This window comes from Lissotriton helveticus, chromosome 1_1 (assembly GCF_964261635.1).
Source record: "Lissotriton helveticus chromosome 1_1, aLisHel1.1, whole genome shotgun sequence".
Taxonomy (NCBI): Eukaryota; Metazoa; Chordata; class Amphibia; order Caudata; family Salamandridae; genus Lissotriton; species Lissotriton helveticus.
In genome coordinates, this window is record NC_136057.1 from 92087494 (window position 1) to 92111395 (window position 23902).

Here is a 23902-nt window from a genome sequence, read left to right on the forward strand (position 1 = left end):
TTTGTGGTTGCAGGCCCACGGGCACGGCAAGCAGGTAGGCAGGCAGGGTTGGCTCATGTGCTGTTAGTGTTAGGGGATGCACCCCGGGCGCGCCTCAGCCCTAGAATGCATTGCAGGACATTGTGGTGAGAGTGGTCCCCAGGCGGCACCCGCTAGCAGCTTCAGTTTAAGCGGGGTGTTGGGCAGTGAGGGAATAGTGCGGCCCTCCGGCCGTCTCAGGTCGCATCCTCCGGGTGTGCACACTGCACTGCAGCCATGTCAGAAGTCTTGCGCATATACAGCTGCCAGTCAGAAGTAGGCTAAATGTCAAAAGCTGCTGCATTATTCCAGGGGGCAGGGAGATCCACATGTGCCAGCCTGTAGGGTGGTGGGGGCGCAATAGAAATGCAGCCATGCGCAATAAATTTGCTACCATCAGCAAGAAATTAGATGGGGAAGCAATACTTTATGGCCTGCAGGGACGGCATTCCAGCTAGTTTCATTCAGCATAGAAGCACTACGGCTTAACTACTGAGCCAAGCGCTATACCTAAAATGCGTGACTTTCCATTTCAGTATGGTGATGTGGATCACCACACTGAAATGCGTTAGTGCCACGCCTGATGCGTGCCACTTGGCAGGCATGCACATAAATGATGCTGTTAATGTTGGCATCTATTGCACTGTGATTGACTGCTGAGCCCGTGGGTTGTTCCTTAGCGCTGCGAAGTTCCCAAGGAGCTATGTTTAATGTGATGCTCCTGTTACTGAGATCTTCGTGTAACCTCCAGCGCGCTGCATTTTTAAACTTGTTGTACGCTTTTGAGTAAAGCACAGTGTGGGGCATATTGTGTGCTTCAGTTTAAGTATTCATGGTAATTACAGCCCCTTCAGGAGCTGTGATTAACATGAATACTTAAATAAAAGCACACAATCTGCCCAGCACCGCGCTTCACTCAAAAGAGTACAGCAATTTAAAAAACACAGTGGGTACTTTCAATTTATTCTGAATGTACACGCTGTGTTTTTAAACTTGATGTACTAATTTGTTTTGTTAGTAAAGCGCAGTACGGGGCACATTGCGTGCTTTTGTCTAAGTATTCGTGTTAATCACAGCTCATGAAGGGGCTGTGATTAACATGAATACAGAGTGACCAATCAGGGTTATGGCAGAACAGAGCAGAGAAAGGTGGCGTTTCTGACTTCTGAAGTGTACATGTCTGTGTAACCTATTCATGTCATGGCGCGTTTATCCAATTTGCAAACCTGCTTTAAGACCCTTAATGTGGCGCTGTATGTGTGGAAATGCACCATCTTTTCACTTTTTAAAGTAAACGTTTAGTGACATTTGGCGCTGCACACACCCGTTGTCTAGTTCCTGGCGCACGTAGCCATGGTTGCAGCGCACAGAGACCCTCCACTGCCGCACACAGGGGAAAACAATTAGAGGAAACATTGCATTGTATTACCATATAAATACCAATACAGTGACTGACATCCTCTCACATACCTCTACAAGTCTCCTATCCTCTCTGGCACCCATAGATACACTGTCACATCCTTTCCCATAGCCATATAGTGTCACAACCATTCACATACTTATACAGTCTTACACAGTCTCACAGACACCAATATATTGATTTACATAACAAAACACAAACTCACATCCTCTCACATACCCATACAGACACTGACAGACCCTGTTACTCACCCATACAGGCACCCTTATACACATTCACATAGCTATATACAGGCTCCGACATCCTTACAAATAGTTATAGAGATCTTTATTCCAAGTGTGATACCCATTCACGTACTCAGAGACTCTTACAACCTCTTACATACTCATACACTTTTATACCCATTTACATACTAATATTAAGACTGACATCCTATCACATACCCATAGACTCTCACCCTCACAAATACACATACCTATTCAGTCCTTCTTTATTCTTATCCATATACCTATACACAGTCCGACCCATTCACATAACCATACAGACTCGCACACCCTTTCACATACCCAGAAAAAGACTATGTTCTCACATACATATTCAGATCTCCTTTATACCCATTAACATACCTAGATAGTATGACACCCATTCACATACCCATACACTCTCACGCCCTCTCACATACCCATTCAAAGACTCTCATATCCTGTGACATACCCGTGTAGGCACCCTTACACACATTCACATAGCTATTCACAGGCTTGAGGTACTGGGTTTTTAGGAACCGGTACCGAACCGGTAACCCAGCGGTGCCAGGGGATCAACACACCAAAGACCTCGGGTTCTCCTGAGTCAGACTCACAGAAACTTCAGAGTCTTCCAGGTGAAGTCAAAGATTCGTTTATTGGCTGCAACCAAGGTGACAGGGTCCTAGAAGTACGATACAAGTATATTCAGGAGACTGCACACTTTCACAAAGTTAGGCTTCTCTTCTTATACACAATATTTACCCTTTGGCGAAACATTCCTTGGGTGCGTGGTATTTCATTTATGGTTACTGATTACAAAAAGAAAGCAGAGTCATGATGACATGTACATATTTCACGTTGTGCTGCCCATAACAAATCATCCGGCAAGGCCCAACATTTCATCAGATATCGCTGGACCCCTAATAAAAATGGTCACCTCCCCACCATAAAATTAGAGAGAGTAAAGGAGTGAAGAAAGATGTGAGCGAGATATGGCAGGTGTGCGTGCTGAAATGGCTTTATGGCCGGTTGGGCCTAGATATTATCTTGCTTGGTCACTGGGAGGGAACTGACCTAACGAGCTCGGCCTGGGGCAATGGTTCTAACTTGTACTGGGGTCAGGAAGAAGTCGATTAAGGAGTATGGAATCAAATTCGACTGGATTAAGGCCTATGTAGAGGGCAACATGCAACTAAGGGTTCAGAAGGTAAATGACGATTTCGAGGTGAAATTGTCACTCGAATATGCCGAAAATACACGTACTTGATGTACTCGTCATTTCCGGTCTTTTGATACCAAATTCGTCCTATTTCGACGAAGTTTTTTTATTCTCGAGTCCGGTACTATTACGGATCCATATTTTTCAGAACCACAGACCCTCCTTTTGCCCTTACATAGGCAATTAATCTATCCTCATGTTAATCTGAGTCCAGGTCTATATTCCTAAAGTCATTGAGATGTTGCTGCAACATCATTCTAGTGCTGAGTTCGTGTCTTGACACAGGCTTCCTTACACATGATGTAGCACAGAGGCCACATATTGCAGGAGCACACTGTATGCATAGACAGAACAGGAAAAGAATGGCTAAGACCATCCCAATGACCATCAGAATTTTCCATCCCCAGGCAGATATCAGCCCCCAGAACCATCCCATTAATGACCAATCTCCTTTGTCCACATGGATAGATTCGGAAATCTTATGTAGTTTGGAGATGGCCCTGTACACTGTTGGAGCATTATCTGGAATAAAAATGCAACAACTGGACTGGATCAATTTGCATACTCCACCCCGGTCCGCAAGTATTACATCCAAAGCGACCCGGTTCTGAAGGGTCATCAGTCGATCCGACTGGAGCTCAGCAGTCAGGTTACTAAGGGCACCGGCAGTTTCAATCACGGTGGATTCAACTACCCTTGTCAATTGCCTTATGTTTCTGCTGTTAACCATGGCTCCCCAGAACGGCAGAATACCCATTGCAAAGTCACCAAATTCTTGACCCGCAGTGTCTTCTTTACTCAAAACACCTCTAACTACCCTTGTCCGATGGTAATCCGCCGCTGCTGTGTAGGTGGGGGGTAACAGGAATGAAACAAAACATGAGCCCGAGAAGTCAGGGGGCAACCATGTATAGGCTCTATCGTGGCAGATGAAATAAGTACCCTTTGCGGCTAAGAAGGCAGGGGAAGTCTGAGATCCAAAAACATACGTTTCTGTGCAGACACTCTTCCCTAGCTGAGCTCTGGTATTCCTACCAATACCTTGCAGACACAGGTGACCTTGATGGGGTACGATCCAGATAGGGGACGATCTCTTGGCTTGCTGTTTCTCACTCAATGTAGCGCCATATCCGGTCACATTCCAACCTACATATGCAAGTATCTCATCATCTGGGGTATCTTCGTAAGAAGTCACTTCCTTGATCATGTCAACTATACCCTTCACTAGGGCGCTAGTCTTGAGGTTGTCTTTTACAGAACGTAGGGGTTGGATTTCTCGTGCATATATGAACATTGTCCTATATGCCCATACTGACCCATTGTGACTAAATGGCAGGACCAAATAGGGGATACCTCTATCCGTGGTGTGGGGCATGAGACCACACACCCAACAGTTGGTTGTGTTCATTACAAGTTGGTGTTGGTGTAATAGCTGAACGAAGGAGTTATTAATGAACTCTAATCTCCTATTTGATTCGTGGTCAGGCAAAGAGTGGAAAGAATGAGAGGAAACAGGAGGGGGAGGTATGGGCGATGTAGTAGGCGTGAATGTCATATGAGAAGAGAATAAAACATAGCTTATCAAAAACACCATTACGCTAAATAGCATAAAAATACACATCATTATAAAAATTTTCTTTCTCATTGTTTTCAAAAGTCTCTGCTTAAAGTTCATTTGTTTGGCAGTTCTCTCCACATCAGGAAACTCCATCCTCTCTAAGGTGCTGCCCGCGGCGGTAGGTTGTTTCTGCTAAAGGATGCTTCCGTCAGTCTAGGGTGGCTCCCTTCGACCAACTGGAACCAGCAACCTATTGTTGTCAGCTGCACCCAAAAGTCTTTAATCAACCGCGACCCTAGCAGCGGAACCCGGATGGCGGTTCGAAAAAAACAAAAATAAGCAAGTTACCTAGATGGGAGAATCTGCATTTTCAAAATAGCATTTTGGAAGGAAAAACTTATTATTTTATTAGTCCACAGGTTTTTCTCTCGGATCAAAAAAATAAATCACTTTTACTTTAGTCTGTTTTTCTCGGTCGGAAATTATAGCGTCTTTTCCCGGGTGCTGTCTGGTCCGGAAATAGTAGCTCAGGTTCCACAGAGTTCAATTGTTCTGATGGCGGCGTAGTTTCTTGAAAAATGTCCTTACTGTCACAATCACGTTTAACTTCTTTGACACGTTCATCAGTTGTACGCTTTGAGTCAGTGCCTCCTGTCCGGACCCATTGGTCATGTGGCAGAGGGAAAGGTATTCTCTTACAGTGGATCCCGTGGACCCAATTGGCCTTTCCCTCCACTTTAACAGTCGACCTTGTAGACAGGAGGACGAGGTGCGGTCCGGTCCATCTGGGCTGGTCGTTTCTTGTCCTCTGGAAATTCTTGACCAGAACCCAGGAGCCAGGGTCAATGGAGTGACCCGGTGTCTCGGAAACCGGAGGCAAGGTGTTGTGGACCTGTTGATATAAAACACGCAATTTAGCCGTCAATTCATACAGATAGTCGAGCAAAATGGGGTGTTGCAGCTCGCTAAACTTCGTGGGCCTAGGCACTCCCCATATGTTGGCTGGCCGACCAAAGATTATTTCATAGGGGCTGAGTTTCATTCGCGAATGCACAGTCATTCTGGTGGATAGGAGTGCTAAGGGTAGAGCGTCGGGCCATTTAAGACCCGTGCTCGCTTGGATTTTGGCCAATTTAAGTTTAAGCGTGCCATTGTAACATTCCACTAATCCAGCTGATTGGGGGTGATTTGCAGCGTGGAACTTCTGACTAATGCCTAGCCCTTCACACACTCGTTTCATCACACAACCCACAAATTCACTTCCGTTGTCCGACCAGACCATTCTAGGCATTCCGAATCTGGGGAAGAACTCTTTCACAAGGGCTTTCGCTGTGGACAAGGCAGTATTGTCCCTTAGGGGATAGGCTTCTACCCACCTTGAGAAGGCGCAAACAACCACGAGCACATATTTTAAGTTGTTGCACCTCTCCATGTGTATGAAATCTAGCTGCAAAACCTCGAACGGATATGTAGGAGGTGCGAAATGACCAGCTGGAGTTGGGGTTCCCCTACCAGGATTGTGTTTCAGACATACCATGCAATTCTTGACAACATTCTCTGCACACTTGGGAATCCCTGAATTCTTCCACACTGGGGCCAACAACTCGCAAATCCCTTTCGCGCTGATATGGGCCATCCCATGAGCCATTGTAACCACCGCAGGCACATATGCATCGGGTAACATCCATCTTTGTTGCTCTGTAGATTCAATCCAACAACCATTTGCATCCATTCTCCCTGTACTTTCTTTCCACATGCTTAACTCTTTCTCCGTGGCCTCAGCTTGGATGGACTTCACACTTTCTATTGTGTCTTCACATATTCCAACATCACCAGTCCATCTTTCTGGGCTCGCAACATACATTCGGCTCATCACATTCTTTGCCGTTTCTTTAGCAGTTTCATCAGCAAATGCATTTCCACGACCAACATCATCGATCACTTTCTTGTGTGCACTACATTTTACAACTGCTACTTTCAGGGGCAACGTCAGTGATTCAAGAAGCTCATTCACCAACTGACCTTGCTGAATTTTAGCTCCATGCGAAGTCAGGAACCCACGCTCTCTCCATAATCGACCAAAACTATGGGCCACTCCAAAAGCATACTGACTGTCGGTATAGACAGTCACTTTCATTCCTTTTGATAACGCACATGCTCTTGTTAACGCCACGAGTTCGGCGGCTTGAGCCGAACCATGTGGTATTCGCGCAGTTTCAACGATTGTGTGCAGAGTTGTGACAGCATATGCTGTAGTCACGTTACCATTTGGGAGTTTAAAGCATGACCCATCCACCCATAATGTACCATCACATTCAGCGAGAGGAGTATCGAATAGATCAACTCTCCCTTTGGTTTCCTCCTCCGTTCTGAGGAAACAATCGTGCTGTTCTGAGACATCCGATTCCTCAGCAATTGGTAACAATGTGGCTATGTTCAGAGTACTGCATCTTTTGATGTGCACATGGCTTGCTAGTAGCGTCAATTCATAACTGGACAGTCGAGCACTAGTTAAGTGCTGTGTCTTAGTCCTATTTAACAACGTGTCTACTGCATGCGGAACCATCACGATTAGTGTATTATTCATTACTAGACCTGCAGACTGTCGAACAGAAACAGCTGCTGCTGCTGTGGCCCTTAGACAACTTGGCAATGCTCGTGCTACCGGATCCAAAGTTGACGAAAAATAGGCGCATGGCCGTTGTCTATCTCCGTATAACTGAGTCAGCACAGACAATGCACAGCCCTCCTTCTCGTGGACATATAATGTGAAAGGCTTACTGTAGTTGGGGTTACCTAACACAGGGGCCGAACATAATGCTGTGCGTAATTCGAGAAAACTTTTCTGACACTCATCGGACCAAGGAATGGGATTGGGTGTATTTGTACACGTTAGTGCCAATAAGGGTTTGGCTAATAACGAAAAATTTGGAATCCACTGTCTACAGTACGATGTAATGCCCAAGAAAGCGCGTACTTCTCTCTGCGTTCTTGGCACATTTAATTTTGCTATTGCCTGAATTCTTTCTGGGGTCAGTTTCCTTCCCTCCTTCGATAAGAGATGACCTAAGTAGGTCACTTCTTGTCGGCAATATTGGAGCTTGGAAAGTGACACCTTGTGATGTAGATCACATAGATGACGCAGTAGTGCCAACGTGGCCATTTTACATATTTTCTCGGTATCCGCGGCTATGAGCAAATCGTCCACGTACTGTACGAGAGTGGCACCTTTGGGCAGAACCATTGCGTCAAGCTGACTTTTCAGAGCTTGACTGTATATTGAGGGGCTCTCACAGTAGCCTTGAGGAGCGCGTTTAAAGCGGAAACTGCGACCACCTAAACTAAAGGAAAAAATATCCCTGCTTTCCTCAGCAATCGGGATACTGAAGAAAGCATTCTTCAGGTCAATCACCGAAAACCAGGATGCGGATGCTGGAATCATAGTCAATAATGTTGTAATGTCGGGGACAACTGGGAATTGTGGCACCACTATCCTATTTACTTCCCTAAGATCAATCACAAATCTATACACAGGTGGCTGAGAAGGGTCAGTTCGTTTTAAAACAGGCAGAACAGGACTATTGCAAACATTGCCTCGTGTTTCTTCAATTACGTCTTTCTCAATTAACTCGTAAACAATCGCTAGCAAAGCTTTTTCGCCCTCATTGGATATTCTGTATTGGGGAATTCGTGGCATTTTGACATTCGGCTTCAATGTTACAACATATGGTGGAATTTCTAAAAGACCTACATCATTTGGACCAGTAGCCCAAAGAATATCCGGAAGAAGTGCCAATTCTGTTGGAAGCGTATTTCTCGACAAATACATGGGAGAAACCACTTTCTTTCCTAAAGTCAGTTGTACTCCTGAGGGAGAACAGTACAAAGTCGCATACAATCTTTTTAGCAAGTCTAATCCTAGCAAATTTTCACCACAACCTGTTGTCAAAATAAGGGGTGCTTCGAATTCACAAGGACCAACAGAAAGAGATAAAGGGTCAGAAATCGGATTTCTAACCGGGGCGCCAGAAAAACCTACGGAAACGTTCATTTCGCCAGACAAAGGTGCGCCAGGGAGTTTGGAGTGCATAATAGAACTCTTTGTAGCACCAGTATCCAACAGAAAAGGTTCTGACACACCCGATGTAATCACCTCAACGTAAGGTCCACTCTGATCTACTGGAACTGAAACAACTCCCTCTCTTCGTCTAAGGCTGTCCTAGCAATCGTTATTCTCCCACTGCTCATTTTCTGTGTAATACTCATCGACGTAGTATTGAGCTGTCCTGTCAGATACGTTATTTTGCTGGTCAAACCTGTTCATAGAGTTTTGTGGTGGAAGGGGACGTGCGTCCTGAGGGGTGTTTCCACGCCCTCTACCTCTAGGCGCTTGCTGACTACCACGACCTCTTACACCAGAAAATGTGTTTGTTCGTTGTGGCAGGGCAGGACAGTCATATTTGTAATGACCTTCTTGTTTGCAGTATAAACACTGATTGGGACCTACGCGGTTTTGATTGTAATCGAATCTCTGCAAGTTTCTCTGAGGCTGCTGAAAAGTGTTCCGGTAGTGATTCGGACCATTATTATTTTCATTACCACCACCACGTGGAGGATAGGCTTGCTGTAGCAAAACCTTCGTTTTGAGTTCTCTAGTTTTCTTCTCTACTTTATCTTTCTCATCCTTGTCTCTATTCTCGTAGTACTGTGCGGTAGCTAATATCTGGGCTGAAGATGAGACTGCCCAAGAGCTTTCTGAATCTTTCAATTTTCTACACAAGTCTGGAAGCAGATTGTGCACAAATTTATCGACAAACAATCTCTGGCCACCTTCTGTGGTCATATCTTGACCGCTGTGGTCAATGAATGTTTCTTCAAATCTGGTGAAGAAATCTGACACAGTTTCTTCTTTCTTTTGCTTGCATGCAGATAACTTATCCCAATTTACACGTATCGCAGGCATTATTGTCTTCATGTAATCTACTATCCTACCAGGTAGTTCCGCTATCAGGGGCTCAGGCTTGGCACCACCAACTTGTCGTGCGTCTGCAACAGTAATGTTAGCCCACGTGTCACCTAATTCCTGGTCATGATCTTCATGACAAATTTTTCCCCATAAAGGCTGTGGAACGACGTTCCCGAATAACATATCGATATCGGCTAAATTCATAATACATGATCCAGCAGTTTGCGACAATTCTTTATAGTAGCCTGCAGGATTTTTACGCGGGTCTGGTAGTGTTTGTTTGAGTGCTAAAACTTCTGCTCGCTTCCATGGAACATGTACCCATACTCGGTGAAAGTGGGGCAGGACAGGTGGGACAGCTGTCGCGTCACCCTCTCTCCACTGTGGGGGAACTTCTCTCATAGGGTATTGTCGTGCCTTTTTCCTACTAGATGCACTAGATTCTGATGGTGACCCAGAACTACTTCCCTTACTTCGATGTGCTAATAGCATTTCAATTGCTTCTTCTACATCGGGACCTACAATCATACCCAGACTAAACTTAAACCTTATACGACACATCTCTTGTGGGAGGCAATCCTGATCATTGTCTTCTAAATCCTCGCAAAGAAAAACACACATCTGTTCGAACACATATCTCTGTGTCGCTGTTTCCCATTGATGGAAAACTTCCATGACAGACTGTAAATCATATTTTACAGTGTCCATGACCCATTTCCGAGCTAAACTATTCAGGGAATCTCCCTGCTGATAATCGGGCAGTTGACTTCGCAACTGTCTTCTTCCTATGTTAGGGGTCGTAGCAGGCGACCCGAAAAGTGGTAAAAGAAGATTAGTAACAGTACTGGCCATTTTCTGCCGAAAGGAAGGTGAAACGGAAGAACAAACAGATGAAAGAACGGGGTGAGGTAAAGCGGGTGCAGAGATGGCAGAAGAGGTATGAGGAATAATAGATGTGGTACTAGGCAAAATCATAGAAGGGGCATTTGTAGAAAGTACAGTAGGCAAGATCGTAGAAAACACAGGGGCAACAGAAGTGGTCGGTGGGCCTGGAGGAGGCTGCACCGAAGAAGTAGGAGCCAGCTGAAGAACAGTTGGTGGGTGCTGTGGAAGAGCCAGAGGCGCAGCTTGTGCAACTAAAGGTTGCGGGGGTGCTGTAGCATTCTGCGCATAGGGCGGTGGTGAAGTTAACAATTGCGACATTAATTGGTCTTTTTCACGCTCTTTTGCTGTCCCTTGCTGAAGAGACGGCAAAACTGGATAGCACTTATCTATTGCCATTTTACGTTGCCTGTGCAATTGTTCATTTATCTGCTCTTCCTCATTATCTTTAAACTGCACGGCAGCTTGCATTACTGAAAGTCCCTCTTCTCTCTTATTTTTCTTAGCTAATTTAATTTCTTTTTGTTTGGCTTCTTTGCGCCATATGCGGAAAGAGTCAAACATCGCCGGCCGGGCTTTCTTTTTGAAGAGTTTAACTTCAAGGTTGTCTAAGATTTCAGAATCAAAGCTACCATATTGGGGCCATTTCAAAACACCGTCTTTCCTAGTATATTTAATCCATACCTCGTTGTAAACGATGGGGCCTACCCCATGTTTAGCGTACAGCTCGTAAGTCGGAGTTCCAACTGGAGGAACCGGACATGAGTCCTCCAATCGGGAGTCCCTATTATTATTACCAAGACAAAACAAATTCCCGAGTCTAAGACTAGGCATCCTTCTTCTCTAGTCTAGTTCCAAAACTTCAAAGGAGTTATCGATTACGATATTGCTCGTGAAAACACGAGTCCTTCGGTTATGGTGCTTGCAAGAACCAATAAAAACCTTTATGTATCTCTAAAATATCACAAAGTAAGTCCAACTAAGGACTAGGAGACGCTCCACTTATACTTGACTGAAAATTATCGATGGCTTCACCAGAAGACTCGTCTCAGCGTTTCGCTCTACCGAAAATGTCAAGGGTCCAACATCAGGGCGATAGCCAGGGCAGCAGTCCTTGTAGCCGTCGAGAAGCGGGGAACCTCGCAGTAAAGACCTTCGGACCACGACGACATGCAGGGGTCGATGAGGTGGTGGGCCCTCCTCCGGAATTTTCACACGAAGCTCCTCACGATCTTCAGGCTGATTGGTACCACTGGAATCGCCCCAACGCTGGGCGCCAAATGAGGTACTGGGTTTTTAGGAACCGGTACCGAACCGGTAACCCAGCGGTGCCAGGGGATCAACACACCAAAGACCTCGGGTTCTCCTGAGTCAGACCCACAGAAACTTCAGAGTCTTCCAGGTGAAGTCAAAGATTCGTTTATTGGCTGCAACCAAGGTGACAGGGTCCTAGAAGTACGATACAAGTATATTCAGGAGACTGCACACTTTCACAAAGTTAGGCTTCTCTTCTTATACACAATATTTACCCTTTGGCGAAACATTCCTTGGGTGCGTGGTATTTCATTTATGGTTACTGATTACAAAAAGAAAGCAGAGTCATGATGACATGTACATATTTCACGTCGTGCTGCCCATAACAAATCATCCGGCAAGGCCCAACATTTCATCAGATATCGCTGGACCCCTAATAAAAATGGTCACCTCCCCACCATAAAATTAGAGAGAGTAAAGGAGTGAAGAAAGATGTGAGCGAGATATGGCAGGTGTGCGTGCTGAAATGGCTTAATGGCCGGTTGGGCCTAGATATTATCTTGCTTGGTCACTGGGAGGGAACTGACCTAACGAGCTCGGCCTGGGGCAATGGTTCTAACTTGTACTGGGGTCAGGAAGAAGTCGATTAAGGAGTATGGAATCAAATTCGACTGGATTAAGGCCTATGTAGAGGGCAACATGCAACTAAGGGTTCAGAAGGTAAATGACGATTTCGAGGTGAAATTGTCACTCGAATATGCCGAAAATACACGTACTTGATGTACTCGTCATTTCCGGTCTTTTGATACCAAATTCGTCCTATTTCAACGAAGTTTTTTTATTCTCGAGTCCGGTACTATTACGGATCCATATTTTTCAGAACCACAGGCTCGGACATCCTTTCAAATAGTTATAGAGATCTTTATTCCAAGTGTGATACCCATTCACGTACTCAGAGACTCTTCTAACCTCTCACATACTCATACACTTTTATACCCAATTACATACTAATATTGAGACTGACATCCTATCACATACCCATAGACTCTCACACCCTCACAAATACACATACCTATTCAGTCCTTCTTTATTCTTGTCCATATACCTATACAAAGTCCGACCCCTTCACATAACCATACAAACTCGCATACCCTTTCACATACCCAGAAAAAGACTATGTTCTCACATACATATTAAGATCTCCTTTATACCCATTAACATACCTAGATAGTGTGACACCCATTCACATACCCATACACTCTCACGCCCTCTCACTTACCCATTCAAAGACTCTCATATCCTGTGACATACCCGTGTAGGCACTCTTATAACCGTTCGCATAGAGACTGAAAGCCTGTCACATACCCATTCGTAGAATCTCACACCCTCACATGCCCATACAAGCACCCTTATACACATTTATATTCCCATACACTCACACCCCCTCACATAACCAGAGACTGTCACAGCCATTCACATATTGTACAGATACTGTCACACCCTCACACATACCCATATACATACCCTTATGCCTATTCACATACCAAATCTCTCACACCCTTTCACATACTTATTCAGATAGTCTGACTCGTATTCACATATCCAATAGACTTTTGCATCTTCTCACATACCCATGTAGACACTAATACCCATTCACGTATCCAGAGATTCATACACCCTGTCACATACTAAGACCCTCTCACATAACTATATAGTGTCACAACCATTTATATTGCCATTCAAAGACTCACATACTCTGACATAACTGTAGACCCTTTTATTGATTTACATACCCATACACAGGCTTTTACAATCTCTCAAATATCCATTCATAGACTATCAGGCCCTCTCACATCGCTATACAATGTCACTATCACATCCTCTGCGACATCTGTACAGATACTGTTATACCCATTTAGCTCTCCATATACAGGCTCTCACCCCGTCTCTTAATATGTTGTATTGCAATATTGATAAAATGGGTAATTAGTGTAATAATAATTAGATTATTTAAACTTGATCTTCATGTATTGATTATTACTTTTCAAGATATACAGTTTTGAAAAAGAAGAACAACAATCCCTGATAAAATTACTAAAAGAAAGAAACTGGGGAAACAGTATTATCAACTTCAAAGTGACACAGACAAACAAAATAAGGTGGAGAATGTGCAGAGGATAAAAAGAGAAGCTGGTAAGAGTACAAAGCAGTTTCTGAAAAAAGATGTCATAAAATGCAGAATGAGAGTGAAGTCTTATTTAAAAATGGAATTTGCTCATCAAGTGGAAACAACAGGAGTATATGTTTCACAAAGTAGGAAATGTTCTAAGAAAGCAGAGTAACAAACAAGCATTTACAATGCAACGGTTTTGCCTTTGTAAAAGTTAGAGCTATTGGCATTGTAAATGACAACATTTTTATTTATGTGTTCGTTTTGAAAACAGATAAATAAATGGCATTGTTGATGAGTTCAGGCCTCAGCAAGGCCCAAAGGTACCGAAAGGGTTCGCCCTTCTGTGTACAAAGTCCTTAGACTTACAAATGAAGTTGGCAAGGAAACTGGAAATACAAAAACATAGTTTAATAAACCTTTAAAGGTGGTGATACAACCTCCACAACACTTCTACAGTATTGTACAGAGTAGCACACTGAATACAAGCACATGGCCCCTTTTATACACAGTGGAAGGGGTTCAGCTTACAGCTTAGACAGAGGTTGCAACCACGTAAGGACATTTCCAAATATATCAGTGGGTGGAGCTAACAGTATTTCTAGAACATGGGAGGGCTATGCTAATAAGGAACAACTGTTACTTCTGCTGAGCATGCGCTACACTCTCAAGAAGGACTAATAATAACTGTTGCTAGGTAGAATCCACAGTGTAACTGGCAGAGAGGTAGGACAATCAGAACATTGAGCACATGGCAATGTAGGGCATGAAAATGGTGGACTCGAAATACAAAATGAAATCCCTATACTAGATATTTGGACTGATGCATTATGGCTTCAGCTAATGCTTAATAATACCGCTGTTTTATTTACAACAGACGACCCTTTCAGCGTTAGCTGAAGCCATTCCATTTCATAGGGTAGTCATCAAACTCATCTTGAATGTCAATGCTCATAATGTTAGAAATCTCTTTAGTTAGACTCTTTTGATAAGCAGCTTCGGAAACAGCTTTCTTATTGGGTATACAAGAGGTAATGCAAAGAGAACATATCATAGGACCACATTGAATACACATACAGCAAGAAAAAAGAATTACTACTATTATACAAAGGCCAGTGAGGATCTTCCAACCCCATGTAGTAAATAAGGTCCAAAACCAACTAGAGAAGGTCCATGTACCATTATCTACATGTATGTCAGCAGCTATTTTATGCAGTTTATTTATGGCATTATAAACAGAAGGCGAGTTGTCTGGGATGAAGACACAACAGCTACTTCCAATAAGTCTACAAGCTCCTCCTTTTTCTGCTAATATGACATCTAACACCATTCTGTTTTGCAGGGCAACAATTCTAGTAATTTGCAACTCTTCAGTTACGTTTCCTAGTGCTGCAGCAGTTTGGTTGGTCACTGCCTCTACAACTCTAGTTAATCTTCTTATCTTTCTACTGTTTAGGGCAGCTCCAACAAAAAAGAATAACCCTAGGTTAAAATCTACATATTGCTGCAAACTAGTGTCGGTCTGGTCCACATCATCGATAGATAAAGTACGTTTGTATCTATTCACAGTGGCATTATTCAACAATTTCAAGTCTTTATGATAAGTGGCAGGTGCTAAAAACACTGGTGGTAATAAAAACGATACATAGCATACTCCTGACCAGCCAGCTGGTAATCGATAATATCCTCTATTACCGCATACAAAATATGTATTATGGGATGCTAAAAATGTGCTATTATTCAGACCATCTATATTTAAGACTTTAATACAATCACTAACACCTACAGGGATGTTCCCAACACTTTGTACGCATAAGTCCGCTTGTGCTTGTGCAACTGAGATCACAAATTTTTCACTTTCGACAGTGTCTCTAGTGTTCGTAAAAATGTAGGGAGTAGACTCATTGTCCGGTCGATATTCTTCCCACTCCCATATTGTTCCATTGGCTTGTGGATAGCCTTCTTTATTCTGGTGACATTCTTTGTTTAGTCTAAAAAGTAATCTTCCAACAGCAGGCTTTCTTGTGGCAAATAGAAGAGTATACCAGGCACGACAAGAACCATTATGAGAGAAAGGGAGAGGTATAAACGGTGTTCCCCCCTTCTTCTGGTGCGCTGGCATCATACCACATATCCAGCAATTTGTTTCATTTGTAGCAGTGTGGGTATGATGTAGCATCTGAATGAAGGTGTTATTTACAAAGGACAAGCGGTGTTTTGATTCCTGATAGGGGAGCGTATAAAAGAAATGCTCCTCTGGCACCGGTGTAGAAACCACATATAGATCACGGGCAGGAATTACATCCTCAACAAACCACGTGATAATGGCAACAACTGCCACACTAGCAATAAATCCGAAGGCGCAGATCACTTTCTTTCTCTCCATGTTGAACAAATGTCTCGCAAATCTTCCTGAAACTAAAAAAAGGCTGTCAGAACTCTTCCCCCAAGGCGGCTGTTGTTTTCTTCACCAACGGGCCAAGACGGGTGTCACTACTCTAATGCAAGGCTGATCCCCCCCCCTTGCCTCATCGGCTCTCCGTTGCACCAACCAAGAGGCCGTTCTGACAGCAGTCTAAACAGCAGAAAACTTCTTCCTGGGTCGAAGGTTGTATTTTCTTACTCCAGAAGTCGTCGGGTCCGGGAAGAACTCCTCTTGCTCATCAGGTACCACAGCAGGGCCTTTCTCTGTAGTCAGGATTTCTCGATGGTCAGTCAACACGGCAGGCTCCACCAATCCGGGTTGCACTCTGCGACAATGAAGGGAGTGAATCCAGTTCTTCCGGTTGGTCACTCGGACGGCCGTTCTTGTTGCGAGCAGAACCTGCTCGGGACCGCACCATCGGGGCTCCAGGCCACTCGTCCTCTCGAACGCCTTGATGAGGACGAAGTCACCGGGTCGGAGACTATGACCCTCACCTGTGGACCGGTCAGGGAGTGCTTCTCGAACCTGTTGATGAATAGAAACCAAGTTATCAGTTAATTGTGCCAGATAGTCATTCATCAATACACAAGGTACATCATATACGGAACTTGGTTTGGGCACTCCCCAAATATTCATGGGACGACCAAACACCACCTCATACGGTGTAAGGCCGGTTCGGGAGTGTGGTACTGATCTTATTGACAACAATGCCAAAGGCAAAGCGTCGGGCCAAGTCAGAGAAGTGGAAGCCTGGATCTTTGCTAGTTTAAGCTTCAGTGTTCCATTGTAGCGTTCCACCAAGCCAGCCGACTGTGGATGGAACACTGCATGAAACTTCTGTTTTATCCCCAGACCTCTCAGAACGTACTTGATAACGTCTGCTATAAAATGAGGCCCGTTATCACTCCATAATAGTCTACAAACACCATACCTAGGGAAAAACTCCTTCAGTAGCACCTTTGCTGTAGTCATTGCAGTATTGTCCTTAGTAGGGTAGGCTTCAATCCATTTACTGAAAGCACACACCACTACCAAGACGTACTTTAGATTATTACAGCGTTCAAGTTGGATATAGTCCATTTGCAGGACTTCAAAAGGTGCAGTAGGTAATGGTATTTCAAATCCTCCTGCTGGAGTCCGTGTTCCTTTCCCTGGGTTGTATTTAAGACAGATCATACAGGTCTGTACCACTCTCTTGGCCGTGCTAGCAATCTCTGGATGCTCCCAAACTTGCGCAAGCAATTTCACAATCGCTGAAGCTCCTACATGTGCTAGCCCATGTGCCATTTGAACCATAGGTTGGACAAAAGCTGTGGGCAACTTCCACCTATCCATTTGTTTGTTGCGCCAACAACCTTCATCATCCAGTTCTCCATTTTCAGACCATTGCTCTCGTTCTTTATCAGAAGCAACTCTCTGTATTTCCCTCACTTCTTTCCTAGCATCATGCCATCGTTCTGCTTGTGACTTCACAACATACATTGAAGTGGAGTCAGGTCTCATTGCAGTTTCTCGTGCTACTTGGTCAGCAAAAGCATTTCCTTGCCCTACTTTGTCAATAACTTTCTTATGTGCACTGCATTTCACTATAGCTATCTTCTTAGGAAATGTCAGGGCAGTCAAAAGATTGTGCACCAATTCTCCATACATAATTTGTGTTCCGTGTGATGTCAGAAAACCTCTTTCCTTCCAGAGCAGGCCAAAGTCGTGCGCTACTCCGAAAGCATAGCGGCTATCTGTATAAATATTCACACACAACTCTGCACTAAGCTCACATGCTCGTGTCAATGCTATCAACTCCGCTGCCTGGGCTGATTTCTGTGGAATGCGTGCTGTTTCCACGATAGTATACAAAGTAGTGATGGCATATGCTGCCGAAGTCGTACCATCCGGTAGCTTCAGGCAGGAGCCATCCACCCATAATTCTCCATCTACATCTGAGAAAGGCGTATCCTGGAGATCGATACGACCCTTTGTCTGTTCCTCAGTCACAAAAATACAATCATGTGCTTCTTGTGCCTCAGGCTGAGTCGTCAGGAATGGGCACAATGTTGCTGGATTTAACGTAGCACATCTCCTCAATGTGATATGGGGAGCCAGCAACGTTAGTTCATATCCGGTCAGACGGGCACTTGTTAAATGCTGCGTCTTTGTTTGATTCAAAAGGGCGTCAACAGCATGGGGAACCAACACTAACAGCTTGTGAGATAACACTATTCCCTCACTCTGACGTATTGACACAGCTGTCGCTGCGACCGAACGAAAACACCCCGGCAATGCCCGAGCGACAGGATCGAGCAATGCCGAGAAATATGCACACGGACGCTGCCTGTCCCCGTGCATCTGTACTAACACAGATGACGCACATCCATCTCTCTCATGTACATATAATGTGAAAAGTTTCGTGTAATCAGGAGTGCCTAACACTGGTGCTGAACAAAGGGCCTGACGTAACTGTTGGAAAGCGTTTTCACATTCATCTGTCCAAGGAAGGGGAATTGGAGTGTCTTTTGTCAATAGCGCTAACAGTGGTTTGACTATATGTGAAAACCCCAGTATCCACTGCCTACAAAAGGACGTAAGGCCCAAAAATGCTCGAACATCTTTCTGTGTAGAAGGTGTTGGTGTGTCCAGGATGGCTTGGATACGATCTGATGTAAGTGCACGCCCCTCCTTAGACAAAAGGTGGCCTAGGTAGGTCACCTTAGGTCTACAGAATTGCAATTTCTTCATAGATACCTTATGATTGTGAGAAGCCAAAAAGGAAAGCAAGGACAACGTACAAGTCTCACATTGCTCAGGGGTGTCAGCAGCCAACAAAATGTCATCGACATATTGAATGAGCACTACCCCCTCAAGCAAGACAAAGGAATCCAACTGTCTTTTCAACGCCTGACTGTAGATACTAGGGCTCTCAGTATAGCCCTGTGGAATTCTACAAAATCCAAACGATCGATTATTCAAAGTGAAGCCGAAAAGGTAACGGCTATCAGGGTGAATAGGGATCGAAAAGAAGGCGTTCTTCAGGTCGACAACCGAGAATGTTGTCGCTGTTGGTGGAACTAAGGTAAGGAGTGTCGTGATGTCAGAAACAACAGGGTATTGGGGCACCACTATCTTGTTCACCTCCCGCAAATCAATAATAAATCGATATACCCTAGTATCAGTGTCCTTCTTCAAGATTGGTAAAATAGGACTGTTACAAACATTGTATGGGACTTCTTCCACCACCCCCACTCGGATGAGATCCTGCACAATCTGTATGAGCGCCTCCTCACCCTCCTGTGAAATCCTATATTGAGGCAGGCGTGGTAACACAGCTCCCTCCTTCACACTAATGTGAACCGGAGGAATGACCATCTGTCCCACATCAGTGTCTGAAGTAGCCCACAACGTGTGAGGTAAAGAGGCTAATGCAGCACTTTCAGCGACCATACACACTCTCTCTTTTGCAGGGTAATTGTCATTTAAAATCACGCGTACTCCTTCAGGGGAACAGCGGATTGTGGCTCTAAAATGTTTCAGCATGTCTAGACCCACAATGTTGTCAGGCGTGTTTGAGGAAAGCAAGAATGGACATGGTGCTGTAAATTTGTCGACATGAAATGCAAGGGGTTGGGATAATGGGCTAAGAGAAGGTGTTCCATCGAACCCTACAGATGTGATTGTTAAGCCAGACAGGGGAGCCCTCGGAACCAATTGTTTAGACAAAGCGCTACGAGTAGCCCCTGTATCAACCAAAAACTGATCAGTAGAACCCAAAACATGTGCTGTAACATAAGGACCCCTCTGATCTACTGGTACTTCAACTGATTCCTCCCCCCATCCTACGCAATCCTATGCATATTGGGAATCATGACTTTCGGGGTGCACATAGTCAGACATCTGATACTGATTTTGTCTATCAAAGGTATTAGACCCTCCTTGTTGTTGCTCCCTAGATTCGAATCTAGCCCTATCATTTAGGTTACCTCGTGGGCCAGAAAAACCCCCACGATTTCTCCCAAAACCTCTACCCCGTCCCATAGCCCTGTGTTCTCGCGCTAAAGGACACTCATTGGCCCAGTGGCCTCGTTGCTTACAATATGCACATTGATCTTTAGCCAAGTCTGTGCGGTTATATGTAGAATCATAAAAACCCCGACCACCTCTATTATTTCCTCTCTGGGGTGGTCCATACACTTGTGCTAACATAACTTTTGTTTTCAAATCCTTAGATTTCTTATCTTCATTACTTTTTGCTTCTAGTTCCTGACGCTCGTAATACTGAGCCATTGTCAGGAGGGATGCCGGAGTCGAAGTCGTCCAGGAGCTTTCACTCGCTTTCAACCGAGCTGCTACTCCTGGTAATAAATTCGAAACATATTTGTCTACAAACAGATGTCGACCCGTGTCATCCGTCAGAGACTGACCACTGAAATCGTGAAAAGTTTCTTCAAATCGCGTAAAGAAGTCAGAAACTGATTCATCTGTCTTTTGCTTGCAAGATGCTAACATAGTCCAGTCAATCTTTTTAGGGGGAATAATCGTCTTTAATTTAATCAAAATAGCAGCAGGGAGGTCTAGAATGAGCTGGGGTGGTTTCTGCGCAGGTTTCCTAGCTCTGTCCTCCTCCTCAATGTCTTCCCATTTAGCTTTAAACGTCACTAAATCATCAATTTTCCGTACTGATCTCCACATGTCAGGGGGTAATATAAGACCAAAGAATAAATCAACGTCAGCTAATGTCATAGTACAAGAATTCAAAGCCCCCTCAACTTCCTCATAAAAGGCAGCAGGATTTTTCCGTGGGTCAGGTAACGCTTTCTTTAAGGCCATAACATCCGCTCTATTCCAAGGAGTATATACCCAATTATAGATAAAATACCCTCGGGCATCAGCTGAATCTTTATCTGAACTAGTACCCGCTCCTTTAGGAGGAACATACAAAGGCGCTGCCTCTCGCATAGGTTTAACATGCACAATATCGACCTTATCTGAAGAAAAGATAGGTGATTGTTTCCCGTCGCCACTCAAACCCGTCTCTTTGTCGTCCACCGTCTTTTGTCGCTTTTCTTCTCGTAACCGAGACGCCTCATCCCGCAATACGAATAACCGTCGAACTGCATCAGCTGCCTGGGAAGGAGAAAAGAGACCTTTACGCCATTCTTTCTTATCTTGTATTATGTCATCAGGTTCAAGAACAGGAGAATATTTTCGAAAAGCCCCGACTACTTCATCAGAAAAGGTTTCAAGAAAATAAATTTTTTCCCTGTCCGGCCATTTTTCAAGAGACAACAATATTTCAGCAAGAGGAATTGTACCCTTAAGAATACGATAAGAAATTTGTCGGAGCTCCGCCATACGATCAGATGTTAGCTTAGACCGCGTGTCTACCTTATCTTTAAATGATCCAGAATCCTCATCTTCCCCTTTCGGAGCAGACGGGCCAGCATACGGAGGCGGAGAACGATCTAGTAATGAAAAATCATCATCAGAATTATTAAGGACAGGATAAAGAGGCCGACGAATGGGATATTGGCCAGATATCTGCAATCTACGTTCCTTTTCCCGTTTTTCTTCCGCGTCTTTTTGTTCACGTTGTCTCATTTCTTGCGCCTTCTCACGCACATTCTTCCTCTGCTCTTTCTCAATCAGCGCATGTTCACGTTTCTCACGCTCACGTACTTCTTTCACCCACATTCGCACACTCTCAAACATATCTTGTCTCGCTCGGCGCTTACACAGGCACTGTTCCACATACTCAATTTTGCGCACATCAAACGAACCATACAAAGGCCATCTCAACTCAGGATCCTTCTTGGTATACTTCCTCCACAATGTGCTGTACATTATAGGGGAAAGACCAAACTTAATGTACATATCCCTATTCGGCGTCCCTTCTGGGGGAGCCGGCTGCGATTCTTCAAGACTTAACCGGTTTCCACAGCAGCACCACTTACGTAGTGCGCTAAAAGTAGACATGCTAGAAATAGTGCGAAATACGCATTATACAAAAAAATGGCACTTAATCGTTGCGCCGCTCACAACCATATGTTGGAGAAAAATCTCCACATTGCCTACCTATATGTGTTGCAACGCATATATACCCATATTCATAATCATAATATGATCGATCATCCAAACATCTCCATATCCATATCCATATCCATAAGCCACAGCAAGCGTATCCTAAAACTGCCTTGCTAATCACTGGCTACCATAAACACTCACAGTAATTACCATACATTGGTCCTTACCAAGCACGAGCGTCCAGATTCCACTTGCCAAGTTCCACAATTTGCTCAAACAGCTTATCCACAGCAAACCGACAGAAGAGGTCTCAGTCGAAGACCGGCGCCACCCAGATGGTCAGATCGGAAGGAAGGAAGAAATACCTCAGGATGCCAGGACTAAAGACGCCGCTGGCAGTGATCACTTCCCCGGCAGAGTTCCACTCCTTCGTCACGACCAGTCCTTCGAGCCTCCGAGTCGCCGATGAGCCCCACGTGACGGGCGCCAATTGATGAGTTCAGGCCTCAGCAAGGCCCAAAGGTACCGAAAGGGTTCGCCCTTCTGTGTACAAAGTCCTTAGACTTACAAATGAAGTTGGCAAGGAAACTGGAAATACAAAAACATAGTTTAATAAACCTTTAAAGGTGGTGATACAACCTCAACAACACTTCTACAGTATTGTACAGAGTAGCACACTGAATACAAGCACATGGCCCCTTTTATACACAGTGGAAGGGGTTCAGCTTACAGCTTAGACAGAGGTTGCAACCACGTAAGGACATTTCCAAATATATCAGTGGGTGGAGCTAACAGTATTTCTAGAACATGGGAGGGCTATGCTAATAAGGAACAACTGTTACTTCTGCTGAGCATGCGCTACACTCTCAAGAAGGACTAATAATAACTGTTGCTAGGTAGAATCCACAGTGTAACTGGCAGAGAGGTAGGACAATCAGAACATTGAGCACATGGCAATGTAGGGCATGAAAATGGTGGACTCGAAATACAAAATGAAATCCCTATACTAGATATTTGGACTGATGCATTATGGCTTCAGCTAATGCTTAATAATACCGCTGTTTTATTTACAACATTGTCATTTACAATGGCAATAGCCTAATCTCTCGCAAATGCCACACACACACACCCACAGAGAGCCCCCCACACAGAGCCTCCCCACACACACACACAGGGCCCCCCACACACACACCCACACAGAGCCCCTCCCCACACAGAGCCCCCCCACACAGGGGCCCCCCCACACACCCACACAGAGCCCCCCAAACACTGCGAGCCCCCCCACACACAGAGCACCCCCTCACACTGCAAGCCCCCCCCACACACTGCGAGCCCCCATCCACACACTGCGAGCCCCTAGAGAGTACAATACATAGGGCCTGTGCAATGAGTAAACACCAACTCCCCCCCCCCTTCCAGAAAGATGCCACGGAGGTGTTATCTGTTAGCAAATACCCCGGATCGAACCAGGGACCGTGGCTCTAAAGGAAAACGCTTTCCTTGGCTGATTTCTGCGGCCATCAGAGAGCTCAGGCTGGGCTAATGCAGGCGCGACCTGGAGGAGAAACCCATTAACGTCCATTAGTAGGAGCAAGAGCTGCTCCCAGGAGAGGCTGCAATGTCTGTGGGAGGAGGCGGGGTCTGAACACTGGTGGTGGACGGGGAGAAAGGAGTGGATAGACAGTTTTTATATAGCGCATCGTCTGACATTTACACTGCCTCGTGGAGCTGCT

General features: G+C 44.8%; 1 long non-coding RNA gene across 1 annotated transcript; it reads right to left on the minus strand.

Annotated features, from left to right (window-relative positions):
• Window positions 1–14128: 14128 nt before the first annotated feature.
• LOC144755642 (uncharacterized) lies at window positions 14129–22794 on the minus strand. Its single transcript, XR_013594947.1, has 2 exons — window positions 22397–22794; window positions 14129–16682 (listed from the first exon to the last, which is right to left on the minus strand). It is a non-coding gene; the product is annotated as an uncharacterized LOC144755642 (long non-coding RNA).
• Between the last annotated feature and the right edge of the window lie 1108 nt (window positions 22795–23902).